The following is a 7,026-nucleotide window of genomic DNA, read 5'->3' on the forward strand; positions in this document are numbered from 1 at the left end:
GCCCCCGAGTTCCGATCTGGCATCCCCATGCGGCTCACCTCCTGGAAAGAGAAGGGCCTGTCCTGGGTAATTAAAAAGAGCTGACCGGACTCCAGTCATGTATACAAAACATGGTGGACAAGAAGCTCAAGCTCGTCAACATAGTCCAGGTTATGCTCGTCCGCCGGATACTCCCGTGCCAACAACGGGTGTTCACTTTGTGGGAGTTCAACCCGGCGCAGCACCGAACTCTGAACAGGATCTTTGACATGACTCATGAAGATGCCTGGAGGGTGTTATTCAAGGGTGCCACAGTCCCACCCCCCATTACTGAGGATTGCAGATTCAGCGCAAAGCGCCAAGCCAGTGCAGTAAGCTATTTTACCTTTTACAGGATACTTGTTTTCTATATAGATTGACTCTATGCGGGATTTAAACTCTCGTGCCATTAACAGGACTGGCAGAAGATGGCCGGACAAATCGACTGTCCGGCACCCTTGCCCGAAGGCCCTGCGGATGCCCTTCTGGCGAAGATGTTGACTCCGGCCCCTTATAAGGTGCCGGAGAAGACCAAGAAGACCAAGGGAGCTCGAAAGAGTTCCCGATGCCAGGTGTCGTCGGAATCACCGTCCGATGACTCTGCGGCGCACTCTTCCCCCGAAGACGAGGAAGAGGAAGAAGAGGCTCCCCCACCGACTGGGGGAGACAAGAAAAGGAAGGCCGCCCCAACTGGGGAGGCCGGAGGGTCCGGGAAGGGAAGGACGCTCCTTCCGGACAGCTCCACCGCCGCCGACGAAAGTGAAGACGAGTGGTTGCCCAGGGCCAAGCCCCAGGGGAGATCATAAGTGTTCGGACACCAAAGTAACCCATAGGATTCCTTTGTCGCATTGCTTGCCCTAACGCTGAACTCAATTGTACAGGCCGCCCCGAGCCAGTATCGAGGTATCCTCGGACGGCTCCCTGGGCTCGTCGGACATGGACAGCAATCTAGTCCCGACCGCCACCTCCCCTCATCTAGCCGACGATGCCGAGGTGCTGTCTCAAGAGGCATCGGATCGAGGGGGACAGTCCCGGAGGCGCCTCAAGGCGACCTTCCGGACTCCAGGAGCAGAGGGGACGGGCCAGTAAGAGCTCTGAGTTTGGCCCTTAGCCGAACACCATGCTGGAACCTCTAGTGGTTCCGGGCTCGGGCAGGCTGTCTCCTTCTAAGAGGGGTGAGACGCCTGTGTCTGCGACCTTTGTCCATCCAGAGGCGCCGGACAATATGTTGGAAGCGCTTCCATCGAGGAGGGGCACCGCATTATCATGAGTGCGGTGATCCAAAAGGTTCAGTCCGCCAAGAGCAGATTGACTGAAGACTGTACTAGCCTTCTAATAGGCTTCGAGGTAAGTGTTTTAAAATGTAGTAGAAATATTACCGCATAGACAGTAGCCACTGATGCTTTGTTCGGTGTTCACAAAGAAAAGCCGAACAGAGGATCAAATAATATCGCAGGAGTCTAATATAAGTATGTCAATATGCATATGCAGGCTTCGCTGCTAGCGTCCGCTGCACTAACTGCGGAGGTCACCGTACTGAAGGAGGCCCTCGAGGGGTCCCAGAAAGAGCTCGGCCTTGCTAAGAGGCGGCTCGAGGAGAACAAGGGTAAGTAATACCCCGTCCGTAGATGAGAAAAAGGACGCGATTGCTAAATGACAGGATCATTGTATGTTTGCCAGGGGCCACGACCGAGGTGGCGACCCTGAAGCAAGCGCTGTCCCAGGCCGAAGAAAAGGCGGCCCAGGAGCGCACCGAGCGAGAGAGGCACGAGGCTCGGGTGGGCGAGGTGCAGCAAGAGCTCCAGGCTCTCGTGACAAAGCACGAGGCGTTGGAGCTTGTCTTGAAGACGAGAGAGTCTGAGCTTGCCGCGGCCCATGAGAGCGCGAAGAGTGCCAAGGCCAAGGCCCAGAAGGCCCTTCAGGAGATCGACGCGATGAAGAAGATAGCGGCGGGTAAGGCTTTCTATATGCAAAGCAAGCATGTAAAGGTGAATTACCAATTACTCACCCGAATCCGGAGCTCTTTAGGAGCATTCGCAGATTTGCCCCGCAGTGTGTCCGATGCCGCACTATTCTACCAGGCCGAGGACGGAAGCTCGACGGAGAAGCTGTTCTGGTCTCAGTATGCTGAGGCCGAACATCCGGTGCCAATGAGCGACCAGCTAAAGCAGATGGTCGAGCTACATAAGGCGGCCGATCTGGCCATGAAGGGCTTCATAGTCCAGTTGTGGCCTGGCGACGCCCTTCCAAACAGCTTCTTCGGCCTGGTGAGGCGGCTTGTGGATGCCTTCCCACGGCTGGAGGTCGTCAAGCGATCCGTCTGCATTGAAGGTGCACGTCGGGCCTTTGCCCGTGTAAAAACGCAGTGGGTCAAGCTAGACGCCGTGAAGCTGATCAAGGAGGGGCCACCGGAGGGCAAGGAGCACCGCCACGCTGAGATGTACTACGAGGGTGTTCTACCGGGCGCCCGTCTTATCGTGGATGAGTGTTCGCAAAATGTAATATTTGAATGAGACTTGCTCGTTTTGTCGTATATGTATGAAAACTTGTATCGTATTCGCTATGCAACGCTTGTGTGAATTTAAAATATTACCTTATGTTTGGCTGTTTATCCAATCTAAGAGATGGCTAGTCCTCGGCTTCAGCCCCCATGCCACGAGTGCCAGGGTGTTGGGGATAAACCTGAGCACTCGTGTTCCCATGTTTGGGTCCTTCGAGGGAGGTGCTCAGCACAACGAACAAGGCAACCGGACTAATAATGCATTATCACTCTCACTTAGCCTTAGAATTCTATAATTTTAAATTTCGGCGAAGCCCCTGGTATTCGGATGGACGAATTTGGGGCGCGATACATGCCTGTAAGCCGGACGGAGCCGCCCCCTCTCCCTAAGTGGCATAAGTCTTTAGGGACTCGAAAAACCTCGCCGAACAGCGACCAGTCTCTCGCCTTGACATGACAGTCAGTTTTAGCTTTCTCTACTGAGGTGCTCGGCCCGGCAGAACCGGGGCACAATCGCACTAGTTCTCCTAGCGCTAGCTTAGCCGATAGAGCGGAACGTAAGGTACCAAAACATAGGAGCCGGGCAAACCCAACATTTGACCAAAGACATGATTCAGAGCTGATGCATATAATGCTATAAGTTCGGGGTGCCGCACTAGTGAAAGTGTTCGGACTTTTCACACCATACTGTGGGTACGTAAGCCCCTGGTGCATTGGCCATACCAGAGTGTACGGTTGCTAGGCGTCATTAATGAACACATAGATATGTATATATAACAAAACTGCGATAATAGTCGTAATGTCATGTATTGTATATTAGAAAATTGCATTAAGGTAGAGTGATACATATAGTGCAATAAGCAAAAAAGTAGGACTATGTCCCTTCCAAGGGCGAGCTGAGGAATTATATGAAATCTGTAATCCACCTGGGAATTCCGTAGTTGTCGGCCTCCTTGGTTGTTGTATCATGTGTTCGGTAATAGAGCTGCCGGACAGTGTTTCCAGAGATTGAAGTCTTGAAAGAAAAATAAAAATAACCAAACGGGAAGCCCCTGGTGCGGTTTAGGCCGCGTTTTGGGGCATGCCGTAGTTGTGCCCCCCCTCTCCACCTATGCCCATGGTATTTTTAATGCGTAATTATGTACACGCAGCACGAACAACGCCATTGGGCTGGGATTGGGGTGGCCGCCGTATTGCTACGCGAGCTTAGATCATGCCAAGTGGTCTGTTTGTCGATTTCCCCGAGCGCGCTTGAAGGTGTTCGGGCTTTGAAACGCCGAACTGGTAGATTGCCTTGAGAGGCTGCTTTGCGCTTCTGCTGCGAGGACCGCGGTGTGCTCCTCTGTTCAGAGAGAGCGCTCTGTGTTTCCATTGACTGTAATAACTCCGCGAGGTCCTGGCATCATGAGCTTGAGGTATGCATAATGTGGTACCGCATTGAATCTAGCAAATGCGGTTCGTCCGAGCAGCGCGTGATAACCACCGCGGAACGGGACTATATTGAAGATTAACTCTTCACTTTGGAAGTTATCCGGGGATCCGAAGACCACTTCCAGTGTAATTGAGCCTGTGCAGTGGGCCTCTACGCCTAGAATGACGCCCTTAAAGGTCGTCTTTGTGGGTTTGATCCTTGAGGGGTCTATACCCATTTTGCACACTGTGTCCTGATAAAGCAGGTTCAGGCTGCTGCCGCCGTCCATAAGGACTCGAGTGAGGTGAAATCCGTCGATGCTTGGGTCTTGGACCAGTGAAGCGAATCCGCCATGACGGATACTAGTGGGGTGGTCCCTGCGATCGAAGGTGATCGGAAAGGAGGACCAAGGGTTGAACTTTGGGCCGACTGGCTCCAACGCATATACGTCCCTGAGCGCACCCTTCCGCTCCCTCTTAGGGATGTGGGTTGCGTGTATCATGTTCACTGTCCGCACTTGCGGGGGAAACCTCTTCTGTCCTCCAGTGTGCGGATGCTGGGGTTCTTCCTCGTCATCGCTATGTGGCCCCTTGTCCTTGTTTTCGGCGATTAACTTGCCGGCCTGTTTGAACACCCAACAATCCCTGTTGGTGTGATTGGTTGGCTTGTCTGGGGTGACGTTTATTTGACATGAGCGATCGAGTATACGGTCCAAGCTGGACGGACCCGACGTACTTTGTTTGAATGGCTTTTTCCGCTGACCGGGTTTAGAGCCTTTGAATCTGGCATTGACTACCGTATCCTCAGTACTTTCACCGTTAATGCGGTGCTTATGCTTGTTGCGACGTGACCTGCTATTGCCTTCCTTGGTATTTGAGGTACCATGGTTCTTTGATATGTTATTACTGCGAGCCAACCAGCTGTCTTCTCCCGCACAAAAGTGGGTCATGAGTGTCGTGGGGGATGCCATAGATTTCGGCTTTTCCTGACGAAAGTGTCAGGCTAGCCACTCGTCTCAGATGTTGTGCTTGAAAGCCGCTAAGGCCTCCGCATCCGGATAGTTGACAATTTGATTTTTCTTTGTAAGGAACCGAGTCCAGAATTGCCCGGCCAACTCTTCTGGCTGCTGAATTCTGTGGCTCAAGTCATCGGTGTCTGGTGGTCGCACATAAGTGCCCTGAAAGTTGTCGAGGAATGCGGCTTCCAGATCTTCCCAACAGCTAATGGAGTCCGCTGGCAAGCTATTCAGCCAATGTTGCGCTGGTCCTTTGAGTTTTAATGGGAGGTACTTGATGGCATGTAAGTCATCACCGCAGGCCATGTGGATGTGGAGGAGGAAGTCCTCAATCCATACCGCGGGGTCTGTAGTGCTGTCGTATGATTCAATGTTTACAGGTTTGAAACCTTCTGGGAATTGATGTTCCATTACTTCGTCTGTGAAGCATAAGGGGTGTGCGGCACCTCTGTATTGGGCTATATCACGACGCAACTCGAATGGGTCATGCCCGCTGTGTTCAGCCCGGCCGGATTTGCTTTTACTGTATCCGGCGTGACGTTTATCGTCTCGTAGAGTGGTGCGCCCTCATGATCCGTAGATCGATCTTGAACGCTTTGCTTTGTCCTCCAATATGTCTCGCAGGTCTGGCGTATCTCCCCATGCCTTTTTATTTGGATGGCGTTGGGGTGGAGGCTGAGCTTTTGGCTGGAATGCCTCTCTATCGTGACCACGAGGTGGCCGATCAGCCGTTTCATACGCTTCTTCCTCCAGTCAGGGAAGTAACCTGCGCCTTGGATAACTTTTGGAGGGACGCTCGAGTTTATATTGCTCGGTCGTGAGGACTTCAGTCCATTTGTCAGCTAGCAGATCTTGATCAGCTTGAAGTAGCTGCTGCTTTTTCTTCAGGCTATTTGTTGTGGCCATAAGCCTGTGCTTGAAGCGCTCTTGTTCAACGAGATCCTCTGGAACGGCGAATTCAACGTCGCCGAGGCTTGCCTCATCTTCGGAGGGGGCATGTAATTGTCATCCTCCTCCTCTCCGCCAGCCGCTCTCTCAGGAGAGCTGGCTCCGTCATCCTCTTGCTCTAAATCTTGCTGGAGGGGATTGTTGTTGTATTCAGCGCTATCCGGAGTGTTATTATCTCCTGTGCCAATATCACCACTTTTGCTTTGGCGGGACTTAGAGTGGCGCCGCTGACATCGGCGCTTGGGTTGCTTCTTGGAGGGGTCATCCTCCGTTATCTCGTCGCCATTGCCTTCATTGGGTGTATCCACCATGTCCAGTGCCCTGTAGGTGCTGGTTCATGTTCGTCTCCTATATCGTCGTCCATACCGTCGATGTCTTTGGAGTTGAAGTCGAGCATGTCGGTTAAATCATCGACAGTGGCTACAAAGTGGGTGGTGGGTGGGCGTCGAATTTCTTCGTCGTCCGCATCCCAATCATGTTGTCCATAATCCGGCCAGGGCTCTCCTAACAAAGAGAGAGACCTTAGTGAATTCAGAATGTCGCCAAAGGGCGAGTGCTGAAAGATATCCGCAGCGGTGAATTCCATGATCGGCTCCCACTTGGATTTGATTGGCAGGGGCGCGGATGGTTCGGGGTCTGGAAGAGAGTCCGGGACCTTGGAGTCACGGGCTGTGCAGAGGATTATGCTGGTGTTTGGCTCGATCACCGTCGAGACTGCAGCCCCTGAGGTAGTGTCTAGCCACCCATCCTTGATTGGTGCAGTTGTCTCCGAGCTAAGGGTCGGAGCTGATGCGGGTGCGGCCTCTGGAGTACCGTCCAGTGGCAGAGCTAGGTCATACCCATCGCGACCGTGCGGCGCGTCCGGCTGTGGCTCGAATCTGTCGAAGATCAAGTCCCCACGGATATTGGCCGTGTAATTCAAACTTCCAAATCTGACTTGATGGCCAAGGGCGTAGCTTTCAATCTGCTCGAGATGGCCAAGCGAATTAGCCCGCAGTGCAAAGCCGCCGAATACGAAGATCTGTCCGGGGAGAAAAGTCTCACCCAGGACCGCAACACTATCGATGATAGTAGCAGCCATCAAGCCTAACGGCGACGACACATAGGAACTCTCAATTAAAGCACCAATGTCGG

This window comes from Triticum aestivum, chromosome 7A, assembly GCF_018294505.1.
Source record: "Triticum aestivum cultivar Chinese Spring chromosome 7A, IWGSC CS RefSeq v2.1, whole genome shotgun sequence".
In the NCBI taxonomy this organism is placed as follows: domain Eukaryota; kingdom Viridiplantae; phylum Streptophyta; class Magnoliopsida; order Poales; family Poaceae; genus Triticum; species Triticum aestivum.